Source organism: Silurus aristotelis (genome assembly GCF_946808225.1).
Source record: "Silurus aristotelis genome assembly, chromosome: 11".
NCBI lineage: Eukaryota > Metazoa > Chordata > Actinopteri > Siluriformes > Siluridae > Silurus > Silurus aristotelis.
Genome location: NC_139584.1, coordinates 18,488,599 through 18,502,186, shown reverse-complemented (window position 1 = coordinate 18,502,186; position 13,588 = coordinate 18,488,599). Strand labels below are relative to the sequence as shown.

The 13,588-nt window shown below is 39.6% G+C and overlaps 1 long non-coding RNA gene across 1 annotated transcript in view; it reads left to right on the top strand.

The window, feature by feature from the left end:
* Positions 1-13,588, top strand: part of LOC310733403 — a 61,378-nt gene that overhangs the window by 10,465 nt on the left and 37,325 nt on the right. The window lies entirely within an intron of this gene.

The window sequence follows — 13,588 nt, the reverse complement described above, 5'->3', positions numbered from 1 at the left end:
GGCCACGGAGTTTCTCAGGAACAGTAAGGCAGAAGACTATGAAACACACCTGGAAAATTTGTTTAGGTCATATTAAGCACTTGGTACAACCATGTCATTGACAATTCCCTTCTTATACTAGCATTTATATTATTATTATCCTTTTGAACTGTGGGAAAGTTTGATAAGTAAACTTTCAGCAACAAATTCTCTTTGTTGTGTGCTCTTCACACCTCCACGGACACTAATAATCCAAAGATGAGGACACAACAGTAATAATAAAAATATACATTTATAAAGACTGGCAAGGGAAAACTCCTTTAGATGGTAAGAGGAAAAAAGCTTGAGAGGAACCAGACTCAAAGAGTAACCCATCCTCATTTGGGTGACACCAAGACTGTGATTATAAATGTAAAAAACAACACAAACACCAAGGAGTATATTTTGAGAAATGTCCCTTCTACAGTTTAATCCCTTCAGATCCATGCTTTGTCCTTTACATGTTCAATGATTATGCAGCAGCATGTGTAAAATGTTCTTTTTTGAGTATTGATTAGGTGTGCCTAATAAAATCCAATTGGATTTTGAGGATATCTAAATGGAGCTGGTATGCCTTGGGATCAGAGGTGGGAAGTAACGAAGTACAAATACTTCGTTACTGTACTTAAGTATATTTTTTTGGTATCAGTACTTTACTCCACTATTTATTTTTCAGACAACTTTTTTACTTTTTTTCATTAAATTTTTACACAAATATCTGTACTTTTTACTTCCTACATTTTCAAAACAGGCTCGTTACTTTAGTTTTAATCCATTGATTTGGTGAAATATCAAATTTTTCTTTTCACTGCACGCCGATTTCAGCCGAACAACCGATTTCCTGTTACTGCGCGTCTTTTTTAATCCGCTGGTGTATAACGTCGACTCTCACTCTTTACGAGGATAAGAATCAGCAGGCAGAAGGCAGTAAGAAGTTTGGGGGTAACGTGGATGAGACAGAGGGAGTCAGTGATGTAAACATGACAGAGAACAAACACATTTATGATAATCTTTTCTCTGCTTGTGTTCTATATGTGGATCTTCAGCATGGATACATTCATTCGGTAACATTTTTAATTAGTTTTGTATTAATATATATATTTGGCTTTAAAAATAAAAATTATTTTAAACGGCACTAAATGTTATAATCAATTCAGCGCGCATTTCTGTTTTTACCATTTTTATTTAAAAAAAATGTAAATGCTTAAAAAACTAAATATTAAAGAGACGAAATTAAACCACCAGCAAAACATACACTTATTCACGATGTCCCCTCTTTACTTAGATATAAAATAAATAAATAAACTCCACCGAAAAATATTTTTAATTAGTAAACTTTTGTTTTATTTCTGCGCCAAGTCTCAATTCAAACACCAAATCCGCCATGATTCACACAATTTACCCTCTGGGAGGCGTTTTGTGGGTTTTTCCCTCATAATGGCGAAACAAACTTAAATTACTGTCTTTATTGATCGTACAGATAAAAACAATACATCATTCAAATCTGTAAAATGTCTCTGATTATACAGTGGAACCCCGTTGTACGAGCAACCTATTGTACGAGCAAACGGAGATACTAGCAAACTCGCTCGCAAAATTTCGAAGGCACGAGCAAACTCACGCTGCCGGGTCCCCGTTTTCGGCGGAGGGTCGCATCAGTCGCTTAGTTGATGACGTATCACTCGGTCGCTCTCGTTGTTCAGTGCAGCAAAAACGTAACCGTGGCAGCGGGGGCGTGGCCGAGCGCCGGTTTTTGAATGGAGGGCGGGTCCGGGAGCAGATAGGCAGGGGATTGCCTTACCTGAAGTTAATGTGACCTAATGATTGTTCTCTCTTTTCAAGTGATCGGAGGGTGCATTTAAGGAGGAGACCGTGTGCGCGCGCGCGTGCCCCAGAGAAGTGCTGCGTGGGGCACTAAGCAGACCGACACAAAAAAAAACAAATAAAAGTAGATGTGAAGCCTTTGCACCTGACCTGTTGTGGCGTTCCTTATTCCCGTATTCATACGCTCTCCCACAGTAACTTTTTTAGTTTTATATTTTTATTTCACTAGAAATCTTGAAAAATGTCTCCCAAGAAAATCAGTGATGGTGCTGTGAAAACGAAAGTAAATAGAATTACCATGGAAACCGAGGAGGTTATGAGCGTTTTGTGCGTCTCACACTCGCAATCAACCACTACCACATGAGTAAGTGTTAAATTATGTTTATATTACGGTCATTTGCTGTGTATTTGCTGTGTATTTGCTGTGTATTTGTTTTTAAAAATAGGCTACAAATACTTTTTAAGTGCAAAAATAAGCGATCGGATGAGATATCGGAGCGGATTAAATCACTTTTACATTCATTCCTATGGGGAAAATTAGTTCGAACATACGAGCAAATGGACACACAAGGAATTTATTAAGAACGAATTATGCTTGTACAACGGGGTTCCACTGTATATAAAAGCTTCTAGACTTGACTTGAAGCGGTGCAGTTTCTCCGGTATCACCTCATTAACTGTCCGTGTGGAAACATAGCAAAGGCTCTTAATGATGCCAAACTGCATTTCGTTGCTGTGTACCTGTGCTATGCAAATAATTAATAATACATTTCTATCTATCTATCTATCTATCTATCTATCTATCTATCTATCTATCTATCTATCTATCTATCTATCTATCTATCTATCTATCTATCTATCAAATATTAATATGATGTGAGGTCCAGTTAACAGCAAAAACAGGTAGAAGTAATAACTACTTTTTTACTTAAGTACATGTCAGAGCCAAGACTTCTTTACTTTCACTTAAGTAAAAAGGTATAATCAGTACTTCAACTTTTACCCGAGTATTTTAAAACATGAGTATCTGTACTTCTACTTAAGTAATGGATGTGTGTACTTTTGCCACCTCTGCTTGGGATGCCTTAGGATTGATGCGGGCTATAAATGGTTTGAGATCCTCGCAGGGTTGACATCTTTTCTTTGGTCTTTGAATGAGTTGGGATCCAACTGGAGCTGGCGCCACCCTCAAAATGCCTTGGGATGGGTAGGTGATTTACTGGAGCACAAGGTTTTAATATGTGTTATGTGTTATTTAGCCTTGTTAAAAAGATAAGTTTTTAATCTATGCTTAAACTGGGAGAGTGTTTCTGAGCCTCAAAGGCCATTAGAACTGACTGCATGAGGGCACTGTTTTGTGCTAGTTTTGGTGGACTACATAACACAATACCTGGAAGCAGTGCCTTTCTCCGTTATCTCACATGCCATGTTGCAGAGGCTTTTTTCTTCTTATCTTGCGAGTGGGGATCCAAAAAGTGACAGCATTTTGTTATGGACACTGCATGTGTAAATTATTAATACATCAATCCAGATAAGCGTTTATCATCCACAGACAAACTACTTAGTGGGGTTTTTTTATTGAACCCTCAAACATTTCATTCAGAAGTTTTTTGTGATGATGCACATAACTTGGATGAGTGGCTCGAGCCTCTATTGTTTACAGTACGAGAGGTACCACAAGCCACCATGGGGTTTTCCTCATTTAAATTATTGTACGACCACAAGTTTCTAATAATAAAAATGTAATTTAAATACATTCTTGACCTAAGAGCAAACCAACACATTTGATCAATTAATATTGAAGAATTTTCTACAGGCAAACGAAAGTCCTAGATGTTTAATAGGAGCCATGTCAGTTGTTGGAGAAAAGTTAGAGATGTGGACAGTGTTGCACACTGATAGAGGCAATGCACTCCAAATATACTACCTCAATCCTCTAAAACCTTTGAGAGAAGCGATCCCTGTCTCTCTGGTGGCAATGATTCATGAGAAGGAGGGGCTGGGGAAAAAGTTAAGTCTAAAAATGTGACCCAATTCACCCTGATTCCTTGTGGAGACCACCTCTCTCCCAGCTTACAAAGAGAGTTTTTGGAAGTGTTCTTGCCTCTACCTGGTCACACAAACCTCATAGAGCACCATATTGAGACTCCTCGAGGAGTGGTGGTGCGCAGCCAACCATAATGAGCACAATAATAGTAGCCATGGTATGAACTCTTTTGAACTCTTTTATGGAGTCTTTTGGATTCTCCCCTTAGTGGTCGTTACAGCAGATCATCATCTCCATACCACCCTGGCCTCAATACCAAGGGTGAGGTTTTTTAATTTCTTTTAATACCTTGTATTGGATATCTCTAATGACCATTCATTTCATTCAAATGGTCATTGGTTAGCACTCATTGGTTGGCCCTACCAACTACTAACTTAGAAATTCTAGAATTACAAAAGTTATTTTCTAATAATCATATATATATATATATATATATATATATATATATATATATATATATATATATATATATATATATATACAGTGAGGAAAATAAGTATTTGAACACCCTGCTATTTTGCATGTTCTCCCACTTAGAAATCATGGAGGGGTCTAAAATTGTCATCGTAGGTGCATGTCCACTGTGAGAGACATAATCTAAAAAAAATAATCCAGAAATCACAATGTATGATTTTTTTTACTATTTATTTGTATGATACAGCTGCAAATAAGTATTTGAACACCTGAGGAAGTCAATGTTAATATTTGGTACAGTAGCCTTCGTTTGCAATTACAGAGGTCAAACGTTTCCTGTAGTTTTTCACCAGGTTTGCACACACTGCAGGAGGGATTTTGGCCCACTCCTCCACACAGATCTTCTCCAGATCAGTCTGGTTTCTGGGCTGTCGCTGAGAAAAACGGAGTTTGAGCTCCCTCCAAAGATTCTCCATTGGGTTTAGGTCTTGAGACTGGCTAGGCCACACCAGAACCTTGATATGCTTCTTACAGAGCCACTCCTTGCTATATCCTCTCTGAAGAGGGTCAGGGACTTACAGGCTTTCTCCCTGGCCCAGTCTCTCCTGAAATTTTCCCCTGGTAGTGCCTTTCTCTAACCCAGACCGGGTATGTACCTAAGGTGCCCTCGGTTCCCCCATGACTCGACGTGCTGCAGGCGTTCTATCCTCCTTCCTTTCAAGCCCCTGACTAGAACAAGCAAAACTGTTTTTGTTTTTCTGCTATGGCCCCTATAACAAAGGGCTACCTGCCAACAAGCAGACTCTCAGTAGGTAGATTGTGCATGCTATATCGTCTTCTTATGAGTCCTCTGAAATCCCCGCTTCTTTGGGGGGGTTAAGGCTTACTCCGCTCAGTGTGCCGGCCTCTACCGCCTGGTCCTCTGGAGTCCTACTCCAGGACATCTAAAACACTGCGGGCTGGTCCACCCCACTAACCTTCATCAGGTTCTATAACCTTGGCCTTAGAGCTCCTCTGTCCTGAGCTCTGGCTGTGCTCTTTCACACTAGGCAGGGACTGGTCAGTTCCCATGTGTTAGACTCCCTAAATGAAGCCAGAATGTTGATGAAGTCACTGATGTTTTGATGACTGAGTTATTTTGCAACAGGGTCTTTCAAGAGTACCACAAAATGACTCAGAAGTAAAAAAAAAGAAAATTAAGGTGGAAAAAATGGCAAGAAACTATATATGAGGCCTATTTTAACGTTTGACATTTTAAGCACAAATAATTTTTAAGGTCGGTGTACCTTCTGCAGGACCGGCCCTGGCCAATTTTTGTTGACATAGGCAAAATTTGACCTGGTGTCCCTTGCTTCACAGCCCATTCCACCAATAATCAGTGTTCAAACATTCACACAGAAACTGTTTAGCTTTGTCACATTAACACATATACATACAATATAAAAAAGATTATTGCAAGAAAATATTAATTCTGCCTAAGTCCAGAGGTGGCAAAAGTACACACATTCATTACTTAAGTAGAAGTACAGATACTCATGTTTTAAAATACTCGGGTAAAAGTTGAAGTACTGATTATACCTTTTTACTTAAGTGAAAGTAAAGAAGTCTTGGCTCTGACATGTACTTAAGTAAAAAGTAGTTATTACTTCTACCTGTTTTTTGCTGTTAACTGGACCTCACATCATATTAATATTAGATAGATAGATAGATAGATAGATAGATAGATAGATAGATAGATAGATAGATAGATAGATAGATAGATAGATAGATAGATTTATTATTAATTATTTGCATAGCACAGGTACACAGCAACGAAATGCAGTTTGGCATCATTAAGAGCCTTTGCTATGTTTCCACACGGACAGTTAATGAGGTGATACCGGAGAAACTGCACCGCTTCAAGTCAAGTCTAGAAGCTTTTATATACAGTGGAACCCCGTTGTACAAGCATAATTCGTTCTTGATAATTGCTCGTGTGTCCATTTGCTCGTATGTTCGAACTAATTTTCCCCATAGGAATGAATGTAAAAGTGATTTAATCCGCTCCGATATCTCATCCGATCGCTTATTTCTGCACTTAAAAAGTATTTGTAGCCTATTTTTAAAAACAAATACACAGCAAATACACAGCAAATGACCGTAATATAAACATAATTTAAATGCACCCTCCGATCACTTGAAAAGAGAGAACAATCATTAGGTCACATTAACTTCAGGTAAGGCAATCCCCTGCCTATCTGCTCCCGGACCCGCCCTCCATTCAAAAACCGGCGCTCGGCCACGCCCCCGCTGCCACAGTTACGTTTTTGCTGCACTGAACAACGAGAGCGACCGAGTAATACGTCATCAACTAAGCGACTGATGCGACCCTCCGCCGAAAACGGGGACCCGGCAGCGTGAGTTTGCTCGTGCCTTCGAAATTTTGCGAGCGAGTTTGCTAGTATATCCGTTTGCTCGTACAATAGGTTGCTCGTACAACGGGGTTCCACTGTATAATCAGACATTTTACAGATTTGAATGATGTATTGTTTTTATCTGTACGATCAATAAAGACAGTAATTTAAGTTTGTTTCGCCATTATGAGGGGAAAAACCCACAAAACGCCTCCCAGAGGGTAAATTGTGTGAATCATGGCGGATTTGGTGTTTGAATTGAGACTTGGCGCAGAAATAAAACAAAAGTTTACTAATTAAAAATATTTTTCGGTGGAGTTTATATATTTATTTTATATCTAAGTAAAGAGGGGACATCGTGAATAAGTGTATGTTTTGCTGGAGGTTTTAATTTCGCCTCTTTTATATTTAGTTATTTAAGCATTTAAATTTTTTAAAAATAAAAATGGTAAAAACAGAAATGCGCGCTGAATTGATTATAACATTTAGTGCCGTTTAAAATAATTTTTATTTTTAAAGCCAAATATATATATTAATACAAAACTAATTAAAAATGTTGTTACCAAATGAATGTATCCATGCTGAAGATCCACATATAGAACACAAGCAGAGAAAAGATGATCATAAATGTGTTTGTTCTCTGTCATGTTTACATCACTGACTCCCTCTGTCTCATCCACGTTACCCCCAAACTTCTTACTGCCTTCTGCCTGCTGATTCTTATCCTCGTAAAGAGTGAGAGTCAAGACTTTATACACCAGCGGATTGAAAAAGACGCGCAGTAACAGGAAATCGGTTGTTCGGCTGAAATCGGGGCACAGTGAAAAGAAAAATTTGATATTTCACCAAATCAATGGATTAAAACTAAAGTAACGAGCCTGTTTTGAAAATGTAAGAAGTAAAAAGTACAGATATTTGTGTAAAAATGTAATGAAAAAAAGTAAAAAGTTGTCTGAAAAATAAATAGTGGAGTAAAGTACTGATACCAAAAAAATCTACTTAAGTACAGTATTTGTACTTCGTTACTTCCCACCTCTGCCTAAGTCATATTATAAATTAAACACAAGCAGCAACACCTGGCATTCTTGCACAAAAGTGTATTCATCTGAACACTTCTCTAGCATACATTACTGTTTAATCTTAAAATTTTATACCTGCTTGACAGAGGTGGGAAGTAACGAAGTACAAATACTTTGTTACTGTACTTAAGTGGATTTATTTGGTATCAGTACTTTACATCAGTATTTGACTAACTTTTTACTTTTACTCATTACATTTTAACACACATATCTGTACTTTTTACATGTTCAAAACCGGCTCGTTACTTAAGTTTTAATCCACTGATTTGGTAAAATGTCAATATTTTTTATTTAGACTTCGCCCACCAACCGATTTCCTGTCATTGCGCGTCTTTTTCAATCCACTGGTTTATATTGTCCTAGCTCTCACTCACCACAGATGTAGACAAGTTAACGAAGCTAATACATGTCCTGCACCACACTCACATACTTCTCTGACACACCTGACTTCCTCATACAATACCACAACTCCTCTGTCGTACGCTTTCTCTAAATCCACAAATCCACAATGCAACTCCTTCTGTCCTTCTTTATACTTCTCCATCAACATTCTCAAGGCAAATAAGGCATCTGTGGTGCTCTTCCTCGGCATGAAACCATACTGTTGCTCACAGATGGTCACCTGTTCTCTCAGCCTGGCTTCCACCACTCTTTCCCATAACTTCATGGTGTGACTGATCAACTTAATTCCCCTGTAGTTACTGCAGGTCAGCACATCTCCCTTATGCTTAAAGATTGGTACCAGCACACTCCTTCTCCATTCCTCAGGCATCCTCCCACCTTCCAGAATCTTGTTAAACAATCTGGTTAAAAACTCCACTGCCATCTCTCTTAAACATCTCCTTGCTTTTACCCGTATGTCAGCTGGTCCAACCGACTTTACACTCTTCATCCTCTTAATCGCTGCTCTCACGTCCTCCTTACTGATCCTATCCACATCTTGCTTCACTAACTCCACATCATCCAACCTTCTCTCTCTCATTTTCCTCATTCATCAGCTGCTCAAAATACTCCCTCCACCTCCTCACTAGTCAACACATTTCCATCTCCATCCTTTATTACTCTAACTTGCAGTAGATCCTTCCTAGCTCGGTCCCTCTGTCTGGCCAATCGGTACAAAATTTATTTTAGACTCCATCTGAGCTTATTTACACTCAATACGCACCTTAACTGTTCTCCTCCCATAGAAAACAATTATCAAGAAAATACCTTATTTTTCCCACATTTATCCTTCTGCTTTCTCTTAAGTTTCCGCTCCATCTTTGTGTTTTGTTGTACTGTTATTTGATCACCTGATACCTCCTAGTATGTTGTGTGGACTACATTATTGCCCTGCCCTTCTTTAGATTTTTGTGACTTTTGCCTTTTGTGGGAGGAATTGTGCAATCCACATTGGGAGGATATCGACAGTTTAACAGACTGTATTACTGACTACATCAACTTCTGTGTGGAGAATACTGTACCCACCAGGACTGTACGGTGTTTTCCCAACAACAAACCGTGGATTAACCCTGATATAAAGACTCTTTTTAAAGAGAAGAGGGTTTTTAAATCGGGAAACAAGGAAGAGCTAAAAACTGTCCAGCGAGAACTAAAAAAGATCATCAGGGAAGGAAAAGCATGCTACAGAAGGAAGATGGAGGATCAGTTGCAGCAGAACAATGTCAGCGGTGTGTGGAAGGGGCTCAAAACCATCACTGGTCATAAGGAACCCAGCTCTCAGGCCGAGGGTGACCAGCAGTGGGTGAATGATCTTAACCTATTCTTAACAGATTCGATCAGCTTTTGACTTCTCTAGTGCTTTTAACACCATCCAACCTGCGCTCCTGAGGGATAAGATGGTGTACATGGGAGTGAACCATCATCTGTCTGCCTGGATACTGGACTACCTCACAGACCTATTACAGTATGTGAGGACTCGTGACTGTGAGTCTGACATGATTGTCTGCAACACTGGAGCCCCGCAGGGAACGGTTCTAGCCCCGTTTCTCTTCACCATCTACACTGCAGACTTCATGTTTAGCTCAGCAACCTGTCACTTACAGAAGTTCTCTGATGACTCTGCCATCGTCGGTCTGATCATGAATGATGATGACAGAGAGTACAGAGGACTTATACAGAACTTTGTGGACTGGTGCCAAAGGAGCTGCCTTCAGATAAACGCGGGGAAAACCAAAGAATTTCTGTAGGCACAAACAAACTTCATCATTTCTATTGGTAAACATTCAGGGAAAGAACATTGTGAGAGTGGACTCTTACAAATACCTGGGTGTTCACCTAAACAACAAACTGGACTGGACAGACAATACTTTATTTATACGAAAGGGCAGATCAGAGACTAAGCTGAGGAGACTAAGGTCTTTTGGAGTGCAGGGAAGATCTTTTTTGACTCTGTTGTGGCATCAGCCATATTCTATGGTGTGGTCTGCTGGGGTAGCAGCATCTCTACTGCAGACAGAAAGAGACTGGACAAGCTGATCAGGAAGGCCAGGTCAGTCCTGGGGATTCCCCTGGACACTATACAGGAGGTGGGAGAAAGGAGGATGGTAGCAAAACTATCATCATTACTGCAGAACGCCTCTCACCCCCTGTATGAAACATTTACCTCGTTGAGCAGCTCCTTCAGTGACAGACTGATACATCCTAAGTGTCTGAAGGGGCGATACAGAAGGTCTTTTCTAACTGCTGCTATTAGACTTTACAATCAAAGCTGCTTCCAGTAAACCATTAACTATAATACACACTGTTATTACTGTTCAATGGTGTAATAGTTACTTTTACTGTTTTACTGTGTAATAATACTACCTGTGTGCAATATTACCTGCAATACGTGCAATATCACCTGCAATACTTGCAATACCACCTGTGTGCAATACTACCTGCAATACGTACTTTTTCCTCATTTGTATTTATACATTGTGTTGTGTATATACTTGTATAGTATAGTATGTCTATTCGTCTATTCTTTTATATATTTGCATTTATTTTTTATTTTTTTCATGCTGCTGTAACAAAGAAACTTCCCCACTGTGGGATAAATAAAGGTTTATCTTATCTTATCTTATCTTATCTTATCTTATCTTATCTTATCTTATCTTATCTTATCTTAGGAGTGGTTTGTGATAGCAGGGTATCTGCAAAAGTGAAAGGGAAATGCTAAGATTTTCATTGGGAGTGATGAGAATGGACAGGATTAAAAATGAGTTTACTAGAGGGACCGCAGAGGTAAGGCGTTTTTGAGACAAGTGAAAGAGGCCCAATTGAGATGGTTTGGACATGTGCAGAGGAGGGACATGGGTATATCAGTAGAAGAATACTGAGGATGGAGCCACCAAGCAGGAGAAAAAGAGGAAGGAGGAGGTTTATGTATGTGGTGAGGGAAGGCATTCAGGTAGTAGGGGACAGGGTGGTATGGAGACGGCTGATCCACTGTGGTGACCCCTAAGGGAGCAACCAAAAGAAGATGAAGGAGATAGGAAGTGGTCTAATTGGCTGTAGTTCATGTTACTGTTAAGAGTTTTGATTTGCTGAAGCATCTTGAATTTCTTTCTCACCCTGATAGTGGAATATGATTGCATAGTCACCATATGATCTATAACTGGTAGGATGTGGCCAATAGTATATAATGTACCAGTGCTTGTTATGTTATTATTGAAAAATCTAATTAAAATGTCTATTTTCAACTTTTTTACTTTCAACTTAGCCGTACTTTCTGTAATAGCAGACCTTATGTTTGTTCAACCTCTAAACTCTAAACCTCTATTGTGGTTTTTAGGCAATTCATAGGAATCAACCCAGAAAGTGGGACCAAGGCCAGGGGTGTTTAGGTTGTCTCGAAAATGACAAGTAAAGTTGTTCAGAAGAAGTCTCTCACAGTCAACCAGCATTTGTCCACTCTTCTGAAGAACCTCGTAGACTTTGAGTGGAATTTTATTGGTCAGTGAGTGCTCTCTACTTAGATCACATCAACTCAGCACTCAGCCATGGTTAGCTGCCAATTTAACTTCTAGTTTTATGCTTATCTTCTTGTTCTCCTGTATACTAAACATGCTACACTCCACAATAATGTGGATATTTCAGCTGTGTTCAGTAGAACACTAAACAAACACAATTGTTCAATGTAAACCAGAAGAAAATATGTTAACTTGTTCCAGCACAGGACTTTAAAGGTCACTTTGTATAATGATCAGCAGAATCTTGTTAGACTTGGTAGACCAATAGCTTTCCATTTGTTTTCAAATGTCAGTTTAACTTCATTTAAGAATGCTTGCTTTGAACAACTGAGGTAAATTAAGACTGTTGCTCTAGTTTAAAGGGATGATGTGTCTTGCCACTGTGTTGTGAAATGTATCTGTGTTGTGATTTGTCTGATTTAGGCACTTTTTGCAGTATTCACTTTGACTGGCTAGATTTTACAAAATTTAGATAAAAAAAAAGAAAAGAAATGAAAGTGAATCGGACTTAACTTATTCTTTTAATTTCACTGACAAATTGCACATTTTGTATTAAGAAGGCAGCAGCACGAACAGTGGCAAGATACATTATTCCCCTAAGATTACTAATAAAGATGAATAGTTATGTTTGTTATGTTATTGTCAGGCGATCACAAAGCGGAAGCGGAAGTAACTCAATCATTGTTTATTAAGGGATTCACACACGCACACACACAAGTCAGAGCGTTACGAACCGACATGCGGGTTTGGTAATGCAGGGTAATCCACGGAACGGAAAGGAGATAATCCACAGACTGGAAGTAATCCAAGGAGGAACCAGCGGGGAAGGCTTGCAGTCGAGGATCCATGAGACCACCAGCATGATCTTCAAGAACCAACAGCCCTTTAATTCGAGAACGTGAGTTTATATAGTTGTATAGTTAACGAGTCACAGGTGTCGGGAATCAAAGCTGGAAGACTTTCAAAGACAAATTATGTACAGTTCTCAATTGTTGCTGCCTGTTTAAAATAAAAATTGGGTTACATAACTACTTTTCATATTTTCCATGCCTCTTCTTTTTTATATATTATTTATTGCTGCATGGCTTTAATTGTTTAAGTGTTTAATTTATAGTAATTGGATGTTAATGCTGCCTTTAACATGGGCTGTTTACAAAAATGGCCACATGGTGCTGTATTTGGATCATGATGAAGTGCCATTGTTAATGGTGGGAAACAAATGTGGCAGCCCTGCCACTAGTATACTGTAATTTTTCAAAATGAGATACAGCACTATACTGTGTATTAGTATATTGTATTATAATAATAATACTGAAAAAGGTAATGTACTGGCAACCCTGCTGCCAGTAGTCTACTGTGAAATCAAGAAAATACAGTTATTATACGGTTATTATACTGGCCCGAGAGAGAGCCTCTCTAGACAAGAGGGAAATGAAGAACGCAATTTTGGCTCGTTCGGTGGGGAAATGGGATGACTGCACATCCACGTACCTGCTGACGCTCCGTAGAAATCCGCCTTGCCGGAAAAGCGAGCTGGGAATTCCACAGGGCACTCGGAGGGGCATGGTGCAGCTGCACTTGCATGATCCGGCACCGGCGAGCATGATCCGCGAGGAGCGGCAGGCATTTTCCGGGAGAAATCCAAAGCGGAGTTTGCCTGCCGATCCATCGCGGTAGAGCGATTCCTCTTTCTGTTTTGGTCTTTCTGTCTCTCCGCTCCAGCGTTCCGCTGAGGGTGCCGCTCCGCTCCAGCGTTCCGCACGAGGGTGCCGCTCCACTACAGGGCAGCGAAAGGGACGATGTACCGCGGTCCGCCTTTTGTCAGGGTACGGACCACGAGTCGGAGTTGGAAGTAACTCA